The sequence below is a fragment of the Emydura macquarii genome, unplaced genomic scaffold (genome assembly GCF_026122565.2).
Source record: "Emydura macquarii macquarii isolate MOO-44397 ecotype Brisbane River unplaced genomic scaffold, CSIRO-AGI_Emac_v2 contig_1451, whole genome shotgun sequence".
NCBI classification, from domain to species: Eukaryota; Metazoa; Chordata; order Testudines; family Chelidae; genus Emydura; species Emydura macquarii.
Window position 1 is genome coordinate 3,162,350 of NW_027131588.1, and position 19,471 is coordinate 3,181,820.

The 19,471-nt window shown below is 46.3% G+C and overlaps 1 protein-coding gene across 1 annotated transcript in view; it reads right to left on the reverse strand.

Moving 5' to 3' along the window:
• Window positions 1-4,550, reverse strand: part of PTPRD (protein tyrosine phosphatase receptor type D) — a 1,886,025-nt gene extending 1,881,475 nt beyond the window's left edge. The window contains exon 1 of the mRNA XM_067553085.1: window positions 4,465-4,550. The gene's annotated coding sequence lies outside the window, so the exon portion shown is untranslated. The remainder of the gene's footprint in view (window positions 1-4,464) is intronic.
• Window positions 4,551-19,471: the final 14,921 nt, after the last annotated feature.

Below are 19,471 nucleotides of genomic sequence, written 5' to 3' on the forward strand. Positions count from 1 at the left end.
GTATCAATTAATTTTTTTCCAAATTCTCTGCAAGCCTGTACTGAACTGCTCATACTTTCATCCTCCATTCTTTTCCTGATTTGGAGATAAGACTAACACTAGAAGAATGTGCAGTTTGCCCTTCCCCCCCCCCCCCAAGAGTACTGGATGGCTCACAAAGACTGGATAATGTGGTGCAGAGAATTTGATCTGTGGTTACTTTTTCAAATCTGGGCCATGTCAGATTGTTATAAACTGGTCATTAGAAGTGATAATATGTATTGATTCCAGCACAATCAGATGCAACTGGAAGTATTTGTGTGTGCGCGCACATGGGTGTGTAAGGGGGAAGAGGCTTAAAGATTCCAAAGCCTTCATTTGTAATGTAAAATGAATCAGATGAGTTTAGGTATGCATGGAGGTAGATTATGGTGATTCAAAGTCAGTTCTGTTTGGATGATGGGGACATTATTTTGAAAGTCCACACAAAAATGCTAAGCCTTTCTCTGGTTGTTAATAGTTCCATGCCTGACTTGCTCTCAACCTCGCTTCGAGGGAGAGATATTTACAAAACTCACCCAACTGGCATGTTCGTTGACTGTATCAGAAGACAAACCAAGAACTGACTGAGCATTGAGGCTGAACTACTCTCACACACTTTAGAGATATCAGAGTTGGAAGCACAGTGTGTGAAACCGAGTTGCAACAGTGCAGGTAAAATTAAAGGAAAGCTAATGCATCTGTTCCATGGCTAAACAGATGAGCACGCAGCATGAGAGCAAGCTTCCCTTTTCTGCCCTAGGATGGGCCAGACCCCTCTGTTAGAAGCGCTGTCCCCATGAACAAGGTCACAGTTCAGGATCATGAAGCTGGTATCTTTCTTCACCATTATGTTAATAAATAAAGAAAACACATAGCCTGAGACATTATCCCAAGATGTTTCCCTCTTATAATGGAATCATGTAAACCCTTCCTGTAGCTTATTTTGGTAGGATTTAAATTTATACATTCATGAAATACACATTTCTTTCTATGCTGTGTCTATTCTTTCCCTACAATCCCATCCCCATGTATCATGTACCAGGACAAGCTACAGAAGAGGTAATTCCATGTCTTCCTTGTGAGAAGGGTGCTCCTTTCTCCTATAAATTGGCCTATACCAATCCATCTGATCAATGCAAGTTAAGACTTTCCATGAGCAAATTTTTTAGCTAGACTTTCAATTATTTTTAGAATAGGAGCTGAGGGGTTGGAATTGAAAATAAAGTACTAAGAGAAAAAAGCACTGATCACAGACGATATTTGGAGTATTTGAGTTTGACAAGTGCTTGCAGCATCTCAAACAGGTTTGTTTATTTCTTATTACTATTCCTACCGACTACTGAACATGGAAAGCATTTTTAAGAAATCTTAGTGCTGGAAAATAAGCGCACACACACACGAATGAGAGAAAGAATTGGCACTTCGAGGAGTATCTGGATAAATAGTATTCTAGAAATCAATTTGTTTTTCAGATGAGAATATTTGTAGAGTATACTAACATTTCATATTTAGTCTCCCAACACCAAGAAGCAGAAAATATAATACACACACACACACACACACACACACACACACCACAGCAGTACTGCTAACTTATCAAGGCACTGAAGATTTGTTTTAAATACAGGACTGAAGATCTATTCACTTGGTATCTCAGAGTCAGACACCCTTAGCCTGAGAAACCATAAACCATAGAATAAAAATAAAAGTAGCATTAGGAGGAGGATTTTCTTTATCTTTCAGGGTTTTGAAAGTGAACTTTGGAAAAAAAAAAAAAAAAAATGTAGTACCTGTGCTCATCTCTCACCCCCAGTTCAGAAGTTCCATTCCCTTTCTTCCTTTACATCTCTCTTTATCTTATAAAGAACTGCATATCACACAGGCATTCATCCTGGGGAAACCGCTCTAATGATTATGATTAACTATTTGCAGATGTTCAGACCTCTCCTCAGATGTATTGTTACCATCTTGCCCGGATGCTTGTGTGAGATTTTTGTTTTGACTCTTTCCTGTGAGGTCAGCTGAACATAGGTTCAGCATCACTAGAAAAGAAAAAAAATCTTCCTGGAAAGACAGAGTATGTGAGTTATCTGCAACAGTTAATATACACTTAAATTAGAACTGGATTCCTAGTTGGTGTAAATTGGACCCACTGACTTAAATGGAGCTATGGTGATTAATTGCAGAGAGGAATATCTGGCCTTAAATCTTTAGCAAATGAAAATCTCTATAAACAGAATGTAAGTTCAAAAGGAGTAGGGGTACAGTTTATGCAATAGAACACACACAGAGCAACATTTAGGGGTCAGTCAGCAATGTGTAATGAGTTAAGTGAGTAATTCTTATTGATGCTGATGGGGGTGAATTACTCTCAACAATCACAACAGACATCATTGTTAGAAGTCTCAGGAGAGGGACTGAAAGGGCACATACTGTAGATGGAACCATCATCTCACTCCTAGAGGTGGTTAAGGGCTTAGCCACTTGGGACAGCATGAAATAGGCTGCTTTTAAGTTATTCATGCAGTACCTTTTCTATGGCTAAATAGAGCTCACACTCTCCAGGTTCTAGTTCTGCACCTTTCACAAGCACAAAATTTACAAGTCATTTTTCAAAAAGTTGCTGCAAATTTTAAAAAAGTAATTCTTAAGGGAATGTCAGGCTGCAAATGTGCAACCAAGCTATTTTATCTACTCCCGTTTGTGTTTCACATCCTGAAACATTCACTTGTATGGTGCGAGTCAGGGTGGTCCATCATCTTCATGTGTGATCACTATGGTCAAGTCACCATTAAAAATATTTAATACATTACCCAACTCCTAATTGGTTCCTGTTATACTCCTCAAGGGCTAGGTAGCAATCTTATAGTCTACCCTGAACAAGGGGTAGTGAAACTACAGGTTCACAGTTTGGTCCTTAGGAAAACAAAAGAACAAGCTGCATAACCCATTTTATTGGCATAGCTTACTTCCCCTCAGCTGCACGGACTGGCAGGGGGAGGGAATGGAGCACACATGTGGAAGTAGAGCCATAGTCTGGCATCAGATACTTTTTGTGGTAGCAGGCACAAAGAAATGAAGGTTCCTTATTGCCCTTAGTGAGTGCATAGCATGATTCATGATCTGGCCAAATATGCTTAATATACAGAGAAGGGTGAATACTGTAATGGTAATAGTGTGCAAGTTTAACTAGAGACCACCATACTGGAAAAGAGGCGCTCTGAGAGCTTTAAATAGCAGAAAACTGCGGTGGGGTGGGTGTGAGGTGTGCAGCAAGGGAAGAGGGGCAGCTGGTGTTGCTTTATGATGTTATGGTGAAAGGAAACGTGGACAATACTTCTGCAAAGGAAAGGCAAAAGCCTCACTTCTTTCCTCTAGAGACCTTGATAAAATTCTGGTTTTGCTTTCACTCATGGAATCCTTTTCTGAGGGCCACATGTGATGTGAACTTATTGTAAATTATATTTAACAATCATTGCAACACAATTCTGTTTGCCAGAAACTGGAAAGGGCTTAAGAGAGCTCCTTGTTAAAGTTCTGCAGCCAAATTATTCCCCCTCCTTTGGAGAAGTTCACCCCCCCCAGACATTGTGGATTCTGATAGATCATCCTTGCCAAGATGTTTTTTTATCCCTGAAGCTCAAAAACATTTCTGCAATGAAGGCTTGAGGTGGGGGTTTTTGGCCTTTGGAAAGAACCAAAATTGCATTATGTACAAAAGTGTTTTTATAAAAATATTTCCTGGAAGAAGCTACACCTGTACCCACATAGAAATCTACACCTCCCAAATCAGCATTACATAATTTAACACTGCAATAGTAATTACGTTATATAAATAAAAGATATCTAGGCCCCAATCCTACAAAGACATAGCCATGCCCTATGCAAGGAGCCCCACTGACTTGAAGCTAAGTACATGTAATTTCAGGGTGTGGGCCTTAGAAATTTGCTTATCAAGTGTTGTTGCTTTGCTCTTTGGTTAGAATTAAATGAAAAACATTTTTGTTTAGAAGGGGAAATTGATTCCTTAGTTCCTCCTGTCCCGACACATGTCCTTCTTTTAAGTAAAGGGGGTTTAAATCACAGGCTTATGGGGGATGTTTTTGTTACAGCCCCTGTTTAAAGCATGTTTAGTTTATGGAGAGGAGGTCACCAAAATTCTCTCCACTTAAATCATAATGAACACAATCAACAGTGTAATATTCCCATAAAGAAGAAGGGGGAGAAACTGAGGAATCATCAAAACATAGGACTAGAAGGGATCTCAAGAGGTCATTTAGTCCATCTCCCTGAGCTGAGGCAGGATTAAGTTTCCCCCTTTTAAAACAATGATACTTTATATAACCAAGTTGGCTCAGAACTTTGCATGGTAAACATTTCATTTTTCCTTTTGATGTAAAAACAACAGTTCCTCAGACCAAGCTCAAAAACAAAAAAACTCACCCTTTCCATTGTTAAAGAGGGGCTTGTTCAGCCTCAAATGAGTGTTTGTTTCTGTAGTTGAGACCTATTCCCATTCACATCCTCTGAGTTAAGGCAAAGCTTTCACTCAAGCAGATTTCCCCAGTGGCCTGCATAGTTAAGAACTTAGAAACCCTGGGGCGGGGGAAGCTCAGGTTCAGGAGATCTGCTAAATTACTGCACAGCTGGGACCAGGAGCAAGAATCCTTTCCCTCATTGTCCTTTAAGAAAACTATAAATAGTAGAAAACAAATAATATCTGCCAGGAGGACAATGCAATGGCCAAGCCCCATTTTCTTCACCACAGTTTGATTCAGGTACAAAGGAAACATCACTCCCTTTTCCCTCAGCCAAACTGACTTCCTGGAACAAATATCATAGACACAAGCAAGTAAGCCATGCTCCTGCCGCTGCTGCTGCCTTTACAAGGCCAATCCAGGTGCAGCGGTTTTTCCTGTATTTTTTTAAAGGGACCTTGTCATATTAAAAAGGAAAAAAAATCAGATAAGTACTCCAGGGGAGGTAGGAGAGTCTCATAGGCACAGAGGACAGTTAAAGTGACCAACAGAAAATCAATGGGACTTGGGTGCTTAAGTCCCATTTGTGACTTTGAAAATGCCCCCCCAGAATATTCAGCTCATTACTCTAAAATATCCTCAGAAGCATTTGGCTAAAAGTCATACAATCAATGAGTGTTTTCATGATGTGACATATGCAATTAATTGGGTGATGCATATGAGATACTTTACTACATCATGCATTTTTAAATAAAAGGTTTTGCATTGTATTCTCAAGGTCACCTCTATTGCCACAATAGTGTGATGTTTGGGTTCAAATATTGCATGAGAATGTTTAAATCTAAACTGAAATTGTTCATTTTTATATATTTTTATTGTGTTTATACATGTTTATTCTACACATAAGAACTGTGGACCATAGCCTCAGACACTGTATTGAAGTTAATGTCCCTGTGATTGAAGCCAATGGTGTTATGCTGATTCTCACCTGATGGGGATATGACTCTGTATGTTAAGATGGTCATTCTTGTTTACAACTTAAAGCAAAACAATCCATTCAGGAACCTAAAAACATCTGGTCAATGTCTCATCTGTATAATATTCACAATAGCAATACTTAGCACTTTTTATCCTCAAGGCATGTTTTCAAACATTCATTAATGTTAATAACACATCTATTATATAGCTCAGTAAGTAGTCCTCATACTACTGATTAAGCATGCGAGTAAGTCTATGTAGGATTGGGATGTGCACTTAACTCCTATTGAAAGTCAATGGAAGCGGGGTGCCTAAATCCCCTTTGTGACTTCGAAAATCTCCCCCACCATACTATTCCCATTTTATAATGGTGAAACTGAAGCAGAGATTCAGCAATTTGCCCAAGGCCACACGGCAAGTTAATTTCAGTAGGGGAATTAAGATTCAGGAGTTCTTGGCAAACAAATTTCTGTACAGCTTTACCTGACTATTGCTGGTTACTATGGCCTGAACCAAAATCCACTATAGTCAGTTGGGATATTTCTAGTTACTTCAGTGGGCTTTGGTTCAGGTCCTCCTAACAATAGTCAAGAACACATCTGGCCATTTCAACCAGGAAACATAGCTTTCTGTACAGATAATTAAACTCCACCTGGGATCAGATCAAGATTCTTCTTTACATATTTGCTTTCCATGATAATCACTATATCTTTTCTTTTGGTGGCAAGCAAGAGGGAAAGTGTGCATGTGGGGAGGAAGCAACACAATAAAATCATCATCATGGCAAAACCCAAAAGGAAACGGCCTCCCTATGGATCGAGTACCACCCAGATCAATCTCTAGCTAGCCAAGATCACAAAATGTTTTGCTTTTATTGAAATTGACAAAAATGTGATTTATTTGGTCACCAGTTTTGACAGTGCTGTGATTTTTTTTTTAAATGCACAAATTTCAGAATGATCTCTCATGCAAAGCCCTTGATGGGACTGTTTCATCTTACCTGTAAGATTTCAGCAGTGCAGCATCATGTTCTTGCAGAACCACTTAAGGCCCAGATCTGCAAAAGGTATTTTGGGACCTAATTTTCATTGATTTTAATAGGAAGCAGACACCTACATAGCTGTGAGGATCTTAGTTCCTCTATAAATAGCAACATCAAAAGCTAAAATTGGCTTATGCAGCAGTCAGTTTTTTCCTCCACTGGTCCATGACTCAGAATCTTGTTTCCAGAAGACATTGGTACGGACATTCACAACCAAATGTTGGACCTAGTTTTTTCTTAGTAACCTCCTCCTGAAACACATTTAAATAAGCAAACAAATCCTCCCTCAAAATGGAGGAAAGAGATGCAGACACCTTGTGAACATTTTCATAAAGGGAAACCTCTACATTATGTAAAAGCACCATAGTGACTTCATAGTGGCACCATCCTAGCCACAGGTACAGAGGGCATGACCAAAAGAAGTATTCTATGGTGTCCAGTCCCTGCCTGCTGGAACGGCCCTTTGGGGTCATTGGCAGCCTGTGATAGATAGGACCTCAAGGGTATGCTAAAAAGCTTCTTTGCATTCTCATTCCTCAGCTGCTCCAAACACTCCACAATAACAACTGATGATCTTGCCTGGTCCTAAATGCCTGATTAAAATCACAACTGGATTGGTCACAACAATGAGCACTACTCGCAGTAACATGTTTTTGCAGGATTAGACCCTCCCAGGAGAAACTGCTCACCAAACTGTTTCTTTGACTGCTAAATTGCTTTGACACTGATGTGGCCTTTTCCATATCAATCAATACACAATGTTGCACGGTTCCTATGATATTCTATGGCTGTGATATGATCTCAGTGGAAATAGCAGACAGGAATATTTGCATAACTTGCTGTGACAAGCAAATAACCAAACTGATCAAAAGGTCACAAATAATAAGTGATATGAACATAAAGAACTTTGTCTCCCCTGAGGTCATACATGATTGTTCTCTGCACAACTGAAATATTATAAAATACTGATACCCCAAAAGAGATATGGTACCACAAATCTTCTCCAGCTATGAATTTTTTCACAGTTCAGTGGAAATCATGGAATGAGGCGTCATTGATCCATATGTTAGCTCTGAAGGGATTTTTATTTTTTCTTGTCTGCAAAATGAATTGGAGAGTATGTGGGTTTTTTTAAGGCACTTATTCAGGTAACTTTGGTTGCCCTTTTGTTGATGATGAAAATGACGCAGAAATCAATTTAGAAATTTTACTAACAATGATAATTAAGAAATAACATAATTGCTACTCTTTTATAAAACAATAATTTGATTCTTGAGTGGGTAAAATGACCAATTTTTAATCACATTATTGCCATGGAAAGGTAAAGGCCAATTATATGATTGCTATCTTAATGCACATTTGAGTTTTTGTATGTAGGTTGTTATTGTCTTTAATCAACATCTTCTGACAGATTCAGGAAGCCAGATGCTTTGTCTGGAGCAGGCCACTTGTATAATAATAATTAAGACTTTATCTGACCTGGAGAAACCATTTTCTGTAATTTCTGAAGGCCCTATACCTTATTTAGTTATTTAGTAATAATTCTCCATCTGACCTACCAGACCAACGTATATGACTACCCAGAAGGCTTGTACTAACTGCCCCAAGAATGATGCTCAAAGGTGTCAGAGGCAGGACATTCATAGTAACAGATTCTCTGCAATTTGCTTCCATTCAAATTTGCTCCCATTTAGAAACACTTTCAAAGCACATCCTTTTGCTCAGACAACGAATCATACACGTAGCGCCACTGCTGGAGGGACATGGCTTGAAGCCAGTGGATTTTATCAGCACCCTCACAAAGTTCAGTGAGGAAAGGGAAACCCAAAATGAAGCAGGCTTAATTCAGTTAAATGAAAAAAAAAGGCCCATTGGGATCAAAACACTTGGCAAGTTTTGCAAACTCCATAACTACATTTTGCTAAATGTAAGCTAATAAAAGAAGAAATAATTGATTTTTCTAAAGAGGAGGGATGGGAGCAACAGTGAACACTACTGAATCCCCACTAGCTATTGACAGGAAATGAGTAGCATTTTGGGCTAAATCTCTTTTCACGTATTATCAAAAGTTGCCTGACAGTTTCCATTATAAGACCCTGTTTTCAGTTGCTTATAACTTTGCCAGACTTCAAATATTTAGGCTGAAATTTTCTATACTGAGTGACTGCCTCAGAATTAACAGTTTTGGAAATTTCAGTCAAAATGGTTCAGCCATTTCCAAGAATGAGTCTTGGGAAAAATACATTGTTTTGACCCTGTTAAAAAAAATCTGGTGACTTTTGCTTTAAGGAACTCTAGTGTCCCCTTGTTTTTGCTCAGGGCCTTGAAATTTGTCAGACAGCTGGCCTGTGTCGGAGATGTGCTGTCTGACATCGTCATGAAAATTCTCTCAAATTTTGCAACATTAGTTTTTGAAAAATTGCATTGGAGTTCTGCTAGAGCTTGACAGCTAAATTCCCCAAAGATTCTATTTGCACAGGACACGATCCAGCCTGGGGCTGAGCAGGACTTTCCATGCAATTGCAGTTCCTAGCTGCTGCAAGTCATTTTGGGTCTGAGTTCAGGAACCAGAACTAAGAGCAGAAGCCCATCTCTGCTGTGCTCTTAATGTCCACTCTGTTGGGCGCTCGCAGTAGGTAGCTGCCCAATTCAAATGCAGAGAGGACTAGAGCCGGTCTGAGGGATGGGAAGAGTTCATTAGGACAACAGGCCTGGGTGGAAGGGGAGGGGTCTGAGGAAACTGGGAATGGGATGTGGTTGGGGAAAGGGAAATAGATCTAACAAGAACCAAAGTGCAAGAGGAGAACTGGAGCTTGCTGGGCAAAGGGACTCGGAAAAGGAGCACAGTGGGGAGACTGGGAGTGGGAGCTGGAGCAGATGATGAACGTGGGTTTGGGAGCAACTGGAGACTGAGATAGGAGCAGAGAGAGGCAGAGATTGGATAGGGAGCTGAGGGGGACTGGGATTGGCTGGGCAAGGAGCCTGGGATTGTGAGTGGTGTGGGGAGACTAGGACTGTCTAGGCAAAGACCCTAGGCCCTGGTCTACATTTACCTGGAGATTCGGCGGCAGTCGACAGGAGTTACACAAATTACACAGAGTAGCTTGCGTAACTCACATCAACTGCTCTGCTTCCCTTCTGCGCACTGTCTACACTGTGCTGTGCCAACGGGAATAGCGTTCCTGTCAACGCAGTGCTATGCTATTTGAGGGGGTGGTTTACCAGCGTCAACTTCCTGATCGATTGAGCGGGTCTACACTGGCCGCTCAATCGATCCAGAAAGATCGATCTGGTGGCGGTGAATTTGCCACTGTCAGTATAGACATGGCCTGAGACTAGCATTAGAAGCCAGAGAAGTGGACACTAGGACTGGTTATGTGAGGCTAATGAGACTGGGACAAGAAGCCAGGGTTAGAGAAAAGTCAGGGCGAGAATAGAGGAAAAGTGTCAGACAGGATCAGGTTGGAGAAAACAAGCAGAGGAAATCTGTGCTTTTAGAAATGTTTTTCTTGGGCAAGCTCTAACAGATGGCCCTTTAAAGAAAATATCTAGGGAGAAATATGTGGGGATAAACTGTGGCAACTAAGGGATGACTATAGCTATTATTACACATAAAATAATCAGAGTAGCAGCAACAGAGAGAATTAAGGGCAATTGTTGACTTTTCTTTAAGAGACAGCTAGTCGACTCTTTCACAGCACGTGACTACTTTGTATGGGGGGGAGGGGGAGTGATGTTTTTTGGATCTTGGCATTTTCATAGATTGAGAGAGAGAGAGAGATTCCCGTTAATTCAAACAAATCAGTATTTTGTTTTTAATTAGGTCTTGTGTGCTATTCTAGTAGTGCAGTTAAAGACCTATTAACTGTGCAAAAAAGACTGGGAAAACTCTGTAAGACGTTTAGCTACCATTATTACTTATTATGCTATAGTAGTCCTCTCAGATGAAAATAATTCTTTTTCATGGAAAGCCTTTCAGCGAACACAATATCACAAATATGAGCAAAACACTTTGTACTAAAACTGCATGACCAATTTGCATTTGTGTCAAATGAACATTTGTTTTTGCATGTACTAAATCCTGAAATCATTATACTAATACTGAAGAACTTCAATTTAAAGGGAAACAAAATGCATCCTATATTACTGAGGCCACAATTTTCCAGAAATGGGTGCCTAAAGTTAAGTTCCCAAATCCATATTTAGATGGCTAAATAAGAGGCCTGGTTTTTATTCAACAAGCTTTGATTAAAGTCAAAATCAGGCTACTAATTTAGGTGCTTAAATAAGTATATGGGAGTCTACCTTTAGCATACATATTAGGAAAGTTTGGCTTGCAGATTCTAATAGTAGTGCACATAGTAATTAGTGCCCTCTAGTCTACATTAATGATAACTCCAAATTCAATAAATAGCACTGTGTTCCCCTGTAAATTGTACTCCTATGTCATATACCAGAATTTAGCAGATACAAAAACAAATACATTGACAAAAATGCAAATTACTCACAATATTTGAGTAAATATTTAAGCCTGTTGAAATGTTTTGAATTTTCAGCATATTCTATATTTAAAATAATAGAAATATAGTTCCAGGACAGACCTTGAGAAGCCATCAAGTCCAACCCTGTATATGCTGATGGAGGATAAAGTAAACCTAGACCATTCCTGACAAGTGTTTGTCTAAACCTGTTTGTAAAGGGGTCTTGCTTGCCCTCTTGCTGCTCCGGGCTTCTTCCCCCACAAACCACGCACAGATCACAGCTTCATGCTCCCACTAGTGCTCTTTATTTTATTATGCTTTTCCCACCACCCACTATTTACAAGTACAGTCCAGGCTCAGAGGCCATCCAGGCTCAGGGGCCACACAGTCTCAATTCCTTACTCAGGACAGCTCCCCTCCAGCCATCTGCTCCTTTCTTCCTGCTGTGAGTTTCTGGTGAACCCCTAGTGAGCTCCTTCCTGTGAGCATTTATAAGCCCTAATGAGCATAACAGCTACTCCCTGTTAGCCCAGTCCCCACAGGCTTGCTAAATTGGCTCCACTCCCCCTTTGAGTAGGGTTCCAGGGGCAGAGAGCTGGCTTAATCTTCAGTTCTCAGCCAGCACCCTGTCACACAATTCTAAAAGCCTTCAATGTTCAGGATTCCACATTCTCCCTTGGAAGCCTATTTCGGAGATTAACCACCCTTATAGTTAGTACATTTTTCCTCAAATCTAACCTAAATCTCTCTTGCTCCAGAATAAGTGCATTACTTTTTATCATGCCTTTAGTGAACAAGGAGAAAATTGATCACAGTACTCTTTGTAACAGCTGCTAATATATCTGAAGACTTTTAACAGGTTTCCCTCCTGGTTTTCTATTCTCAAGACTAAACATCCCTAGTTTTTTAACCTTCTTTTATAGGTCTAAACCTTTAATCGTTTTTGTCGCTCTCCTCTGGACTCACTCCAATTTATCCACATCTTTTCTGAAATTTGGCACCCAGAACTGGACACAGTATTCCAACTGAGGTCTCAACATTGCTGAGTAGAGTGGGACATTTACCTCCCATATCTTACCCAGGGCATTCCTGTTAATACACTACAGACTGCTACAGCCTTTTTTCACAACTGCATCCCATTGTTGACTCTCATTACATTTGTGATCCATTATAACACCCAGATCCTTTTCAGCATTACTACCACCTAGTGAATTATTTCCCATTTGTAGTTGTGCATTTGATTTTTCCTTCCAAAGTACAGTACTTAGCACTTGTATTCATTGCATTTCATCTTGCTGATTTCAGACCAATTCTCCAATATGTCAAGGTCGTTTTGAATTCTAATCCTGTCCTCCAAAGTGCTTGCAACCCCTCCAATCTTGGTGTCATCTGCAAATTTTACAGTCTTTCTGGTTTTGTTCATACATGCTTGTGCTATTCTTTTCTATTTCTTTTTAGCAACTCTTCTATATTTCTGCTTTTTGTAGGATTCCTTTTTGACTTTAAGGTTGTTAAAGAACTGCTGATGGAGCCTGTACTATTTGTAACCTGGAAACACCCGCCCACTGCTAAAGGCCCTTCCCCCAGCCTAAGGGGAGGAGTTACTGAGCCCGGGATACAACTGATTATGGGGGACAAGTAAGGAAAAAAAAACAGGAACGGGAAGAGAGGGGTCACAGGTTTAAACGAAGGGAACCAGAAAGGGACACCGAGCAGAGAACCCCAGACAGCGCCCACTGCCCTGAAAGGTGTCAAGGAGCCAGCATGTAGGGATCCACCCAGTGCCCCTGGTCATAGTCCAGGAGATCTCTGACCCTGTGACTCCCGCCAGGACCAACCTCCAGCGCACCAAGGGGGCCTCTGCCACTTGCACACAGAGTTGCGGGTTGTGTAGCAGGGGCTCCGCGAGGAAACCCCCCCCTGGTGGCCGCAAGGGGCCTGGAAGTTGAGACCAGCCTCCAGGCCTGGAGGAGGTCCTGGTAGAAGACTGGCAGCTCAGAGAGGTCTCACAGAAGACCTCTCAGATGGAGATAAAAGAACTGCCGGTCATATCGGAGCCTTCAGAGGCGGTGGAGGAAGGCGTGCGCCAAGTGTCTCCACACTGGACTACACTATAAAGGAGTCTCTGCAGGGCCTGGAGGCGGAAGGTGTGGACCTGGCTGCGGAGGCAGCACAGGTCCTGCCCTCATTCCTCCAGGGGGAGACTCAGGATTCCTGCAGAGACCCAGTGCAGTCCTGGCCAAAAGAACTCCAGTATCGACCACTGGAGGTGGGCCAGGAGTCTCGGGGCTGGGACCAGGGTGTTGAGTCGGTACCAGAGCATGGACAGGACTAACTGGTTGAGCACCAGTGCCCTCCCCTGAAGGGAGAGGCACAGGAGCAGTCCCGTCCATCTCCGCAGCTGCTCAAACACCCTGCCCACCAAATCTTGCCAGTTCTCTGGCAGGGAGGGATGGGTGGTGGAGAGGTAAATGCCCAGATAGAGCAGCGGACCCATGCTCCACCGGATGATTTGAAGCGCGGGTGGGAGGGAGCTCGCCCACCACCCGGCCCCTACTATCAGGCTAAGGCTTTTGACCCAGTTGACCCGGGTGGAGGAGACTGCTGAGTAGATGGCCAGGCAGGCTTCCAACCATACCAGGTCGTCCGGGTCCTGGACCGCAAGGAGTACGTCATCAGCATACGCTGACAGGACCAGATTCAGCTCTGGCTCACAGAGCACCAACCCCCTCAGCCTCCGGTGGAAGAGAGAGAGGAAGGGCTCAATGGCCAGATCATACAGCTGGCCCGACACTGGGCAGCCTTGGCGCACTCCTCTCCCAAAGCTGACCGGTTCACTGGCTGGCCCTTCACTGGCTGGCCCCTCAAGCATAGTTGGGGCAGAAAAGCCGGGCGCGCACCTTCCCCACGTCCCACCAGTGCCACGCCAAGGGAAAGGCGCACCTCTGCCCCTGCCAGGTCAGCCAGAACTCCCAGAAGGATGCCACGAAGCCCATGTCCTCCAGCGCGCTGTTGTTAAAATGCCAGTAGGCCGGCCCTGGCCTCTACGCAATGAGAGAGGCTGTCACGGTTACCAGGTGGTGATCTGAGAACGGGGCCGGCCAGACCCAGGAGGAGGGGGCCTGTGAAAGATGGTAATGGTAGAGATAGATGCGGTCCAACCAGGAGTTGCATGATCGATCATCCCCCACCTGGACATAGGTGAAGATGTCATCCGGGTGGTGGTCGTGCCAGACGTTCACCAGGGAGCAATGGTCTATAATCTCCTGGAGGACATCCACGGCGGCCGGGCACTGCTTGGTCCCCATGTGGTCTCATTCCTCGAGGATGGTGTTAAAGATCCCACCCAGGACCAGAATTCATGAGGATCCAGGGTGCCGAGGAAGGCGGACGCCTGCTGGAAGAATTGCACCCGCTCCAGGTCTGATCTCGGGGCATAGACGTTGACTAGATTCAATGCCAGCCCCTCCATGAGGACCTGGAGGTACAGCAGGTGGCCCAGCACGACCTCAGTACACCCCATCATCCCACTCCAGCCACCAGCTGGCCTCGGCGGCTGGATCTGTATGGGTCTCCTGCAGGAATGCCACAGAATATCCTCCCTCCCGAAGGAAGGAGAGCACCTGGTTCCTGTGGAGACCTGTCCTACAACCCCGAGTGTTCAAGGTTGTGAAGGTGACAGGCATGAGGAAGGCTTAGGGGTATCCTCGCGGGCAGGAGCACTACCAGCTCCCATCGGGCTCCACAGCAACCTGCGGCCAGTCCTGAAGGTCACCAGGGCGTCACGGAAGCTGCAGGCCCGCTGGTAGGCCATGGAATCCTGCTTCCCGGTCCCCTTTCCCTCCTTCAATATGGCCCTCATGGCTTGGGGGACGCGGTGGAAGTCCCCTCAGTGCTGCAGGGCGAGCTGCACCCAGTTCTGAGCACCCCGCGTGTCCAGGAAGAAGGTGTGCAGCTCGTCCTGCAGTGTTTTGGGTGGATCACCCTCGGGACCGGTCCCCGTGGCGGCCCCACAGTCCATTGAAGTGGGCACTGGGAGCAGCGGCGGAGGGAAGACAGCAGCCCCAGGCGGGCTGGGAGAGGTGAATGCAAAGTCACTCCCTGGGAACTCTCGAGGGGATAGGAGATGACTTTAGGAGCGGCAGAGGTGCAGGTGGCGGGGGAGGAAGGGAAGGGTCGGAGGTGGGGAGGTGAACTTGGCCAGGATCGGGGGAGGGAGGGGAGCGAGAGCTTGGGCAGGGAGAGGGTCAGGGTGAGGAGCAGAAGAGGGGTCAGGGCCAGGATCGGGGGAGGAAGCCAACCGGGCCGGGGGGTGCAGTGCCTCCTGATAGGGGCCGGGAGCTGGATGAGTGGGTAGGGGGGGTGTCTTCCATGGGGCCGGGCCCAGACGCCTCGGCATCTCAGCATCAGTGACTTTGGCCCCAGGTGAAGGGGCAGCCGAGTTGTCACCCTCAGGGGGTAGGAAGGGCAGCTGTCTCACAACAGAGGAGGAGATGCCTGGGGGCCTGGATCCCAACCACTCGGCCCTGGCCATCACCACAGCGGCTGCGGCAGCCTCGACGAGGGTGTTGCTGCCGGCCGGGCAGGCAGAGGGGCCTAGGAGCAGCCCGTGGATGGGAGCAGGGGCAGCAGCCGGAGACAAGAGGAAGGGGAAAGGGAGGGGTGGCTGGGCGCTGCTCTGGTCGAGGCCCTCCATGGGGGGGCGTTGTCCTCCCTCTGGCAGGCCAGGGTCAGTCCCAGGGCATGAATCTCATCAAAGATGGACAAGAGGTCTCCCCCCACCACCATGAGGTCCTCCGCAGCAGTGGCCGAGGCAGGGTGGCGTCGGCACCAGCAGGGGGTCCAGAGGACAACAGGGCAGGAGGGCTCACCAGGAAGAAGCACCTTCCTGTACATCTTTGAGGCCGCTACCATGGCGGTGGGACCCACCACTCATGCCATCACCTGCACATAGGTTTCCATGTGGGGCAAGGTGGGCACCAGGAAGCAACGGACCCCGTGCTTCCTGGTGAGGGTGGAAAAGGGGCCCGGTCCCTAGGGATGGTGCCGGAAGTGGCGGTCGGGACACGTGACGAGGCAGTGAGCAGGGTGCCTGCTGCCACCTGAGCGTATGCCCTGGGAGCGGCGCCGCCCCCAAAGCTGGTGGAGGGGACAGCGGGGGAGGGGAGAAGAGGAAGGGGAGTGAGCCTGCCACAGGAGGCATCGCCTGTCAGGCAGAGCCCTTGCTCTTTTTCCCCCCCTGGCCGTTTTCGCCGACCAAGGGCGCATCCCCTGAGGTCGCCTCCACTGGTGCCTGGCAACCCAGCAGCGGCAGCAAGGCCGGTCGCTGCGGGCAGGGACGGATTGTCTTGGCATGAGGGAGGGGTGGTAGCATCCAAGGAGCGGGGTCCCGGCCCCAGGTATTCTCGCCATCCTGGGAGTGGGTAGAAGTAGGTTCGCTGGGGAGGGGAAGGGAAGGGTTAGGGGACGGAAGAGCGAGGGGAGGGGGGAGCAAAGATGGGAGGGGGCAACCGCTCCTCCCTGCTAGGCTGAGGGTAGGGGAGGAGGGCACCAACACAAGGGAATAGGGGGAGGCCAAACCAGGAGGGGAGACAGGGGTGATGCACTCACCAGCCCTCAGTGGAACACCAGGTCCTCCAGCTGCACGGGGGGGCAGGGGCGAAACCAATGTAGGGGGTGTGGTGTGCAAGGGGGACAACCAAAAGAAGTGGGGACAATGAAAGGGGGGCCATGAGTGCTGGGGGGGGCAGCAGCACAGGGGTTGGGGGAGCAGGGAAGCAGCCATGGGCAGGGGAGGGGCGGGAGGTTTGGGGCTGAGCAGGACTGGGAAGGCTCAGGGGCAAACTTCCAGGGCCGGGTGGGACAGGGAACAAACTAATACAGAGACTGGGGCAGGGCAGGCAAACTGACCTGGAGGCCAAATCAAGGAGGGTGGGGCAAACAAACCAACATACAGACAAATTGACAAAACAAACAAACAAACAAACATACCACCTGGGAGGGGGCAGCGAAGGGAAGGAGGGAGGGGGCTGGTCAGCGGGGGCAGCTACAGGGAATGGGGGCAGAGAAGGGGAAGGGCAGGGGCATCCACAGGCAGTTGGGGGGAGGCAGCAGAAGCAAGGAGCCAGCCAGAAAGGCCCTTCCACAGGTGGTAGTAGTGGTGGTTGTAGCAGAAGTGGTGGAGGGGCCACTCACCCACTCACTCCCTCCTGGCCAGCCGGGGAGGGCAGGAGGGTCCCAGGCCTGAAGGGCCCCCACATAGCAGCAGCAGCGGGAGGTGCGGAGGGGGGTCTGAGCGCTGTAGGAGAGTGGGAGCTCTGCAGCTCCCTGTAACAATGTGCTGGGGCCGTCCTCGCGGTCTGGGCCCGAGGAAGGGTTGCGACGCCCCCTACTGAACAGAACCAGGCCCTGCAGGCCAAGCCACCCAGAAGCAGAGAGGCGGAGCCAGGGCCGGGGAGGGAAGTATAAAAGGCCAGCCCAGGTAGATAGGTCATCCCAGAGCCTGTGGTCTGAGGCCTGAGCTATGCCCTGTGGCTGTTTGGAGCAACTGCTCCACTGACCGGAGCCTCCAAAGTCTACCCAGATTGTCGGGCCCGAGTGACCCAGAGGAGTTGCCTGATGTGGAGGACTCACAGGAGTGGACTGAACCTAGTGGACCAGCGGAACCCCTATGACCTGGAGGAGCTGCCCCCTGCTGACGGCCCTAAGGAGTTTCTGGACCTGCCACTGGTTGATGGTCAGGGACTTTCAGGGTGCCCACTTGCCGTCTACCCCAGTGACCCTGAGGGAGACACTTGGATGCAGGTACCCAGGGACTGGGTGGGAGGAAGTAGCCCAGGGACAGCCAACTAGACTGGCTGAGGGTATGGCCAGACCAGTCAGCATGTTGCAGCCAGATCCCCTCTGACTCAGTGGGCTGGGACGCAGTGGAGTCGGATGGGCATGCGTCCCCCTCCCCCCTTTCCTTATCCACCCCAAGAGTGCTTGGCTACCTCTGGGTGCCCAGGGGCTACAGAGCTGTACCCCTCCTGCCTGAGGGCCGGGGGCAGTAGACTGTTTTGCCCGCCTGCCCTGCCTGAGGGTCGGGGGGCTACCGACTGCAAGAAAAGCCTGCCCTGCTTGGGGCTGGGGCTAAAAGACTCATAAGCTGAGAGCTTTTTTCCCCTCAGATAAAGGTGCTGTGGCCGGCCTCGTAGCCTGAGTCCAAAGAAGGGTCACGCTGTCCCCCAGATGGACTGTGCCCACAGTCATATTGGCCTCTTACTATTTTTCCTATCTTTCCTTCACATCAGGATAGTTTACAGTAGTGCCTTTAATATTGTTTCCTCCAAAAACTGACGGCTATCCTGAACTCCTTTTTCCCTTAGATTTTCTTCCAATGGGATCTTACCTACAATTTCTCTGCATTTGTTAAAGTCTGCATTTTTTAAGTCCATTGTCTTTATTCTGCTGTTCTCATTCCTTTTTAGGATTAAGGAATGCTATCATTGTAAGATCACTTTCACCCAAATTGTCTTCCACCTTCAGATTTGCAACCAATTACTCGTTGTGGGTCAGAATCTAGTCTAAAATGCTTGTCCCACTGGTTATTTCTTCCACTTTCTGAAACAAAATGTTGCTAGAATATATTTCAAGAACTTGGAAATTTTGTGTTGTGCCATATTACTTTTCCAACAGATGTTTGGGTAGTTAAAGTCCTAAATTGCTACCAGTTCTTGTTTTTTGGATATCTGTTTTTTTTTTTTTCTTTCTAGAAATACCTCATCTGCCTCTTCTTTCTGATTTAGTGACCTATAGTAGACCCCTGCAATGACATCACCACTATTTTTACCCTTTTTATCTTTTACTCAGAGACACTAATCAGTCTACCTTTCAGTGCTTTCTGGACCTCAGAACAAGTTTATGTATTCTTGATACATAAGGCAACCCCTCCTCCCTTAATATCCTGCCTGTTTTCCTGAGCAAGCTGTACCCCTCTGGAATATTATATAATCATGAGACTTATCCCACCCATTCTGTCTGATGCCCATTCAATCATAATTTTTCTTCCAGTGTGTGTGGTGTAGTGAATGGGTTTTGTTTTTTTTGTGAAAAGCTTTTGCTTTTTTTTCAAAAAGCCTATAAAAGGACCACTTTTTTTTCTCAAAAGTAGTTAGTGTTTTGCATATTTGATTGTTTGAAATATATTTTAGATGTAAGATTTCACAATTGAATGAAATCTTCTAGAATATTACTTAACTACAGCTCCTGTATACCTAAAGAATAATAGTCCCTCAGGAAATAAGTAATAAAATATTGTCTTGTTCATTTGCTATAGGCTTACATTTTCTTATTCCCCCTGGCCGATCTCATATAGCAGCATAGCTTCCACTCAAACCTCATAAATTCCAGCTCTAGCAGCATCTCTTCAGGCCCTGCATAGCAGCACTTTCCTTATTTTTCTCAACAGCCGTGGTAGTAGTTTCATTGCT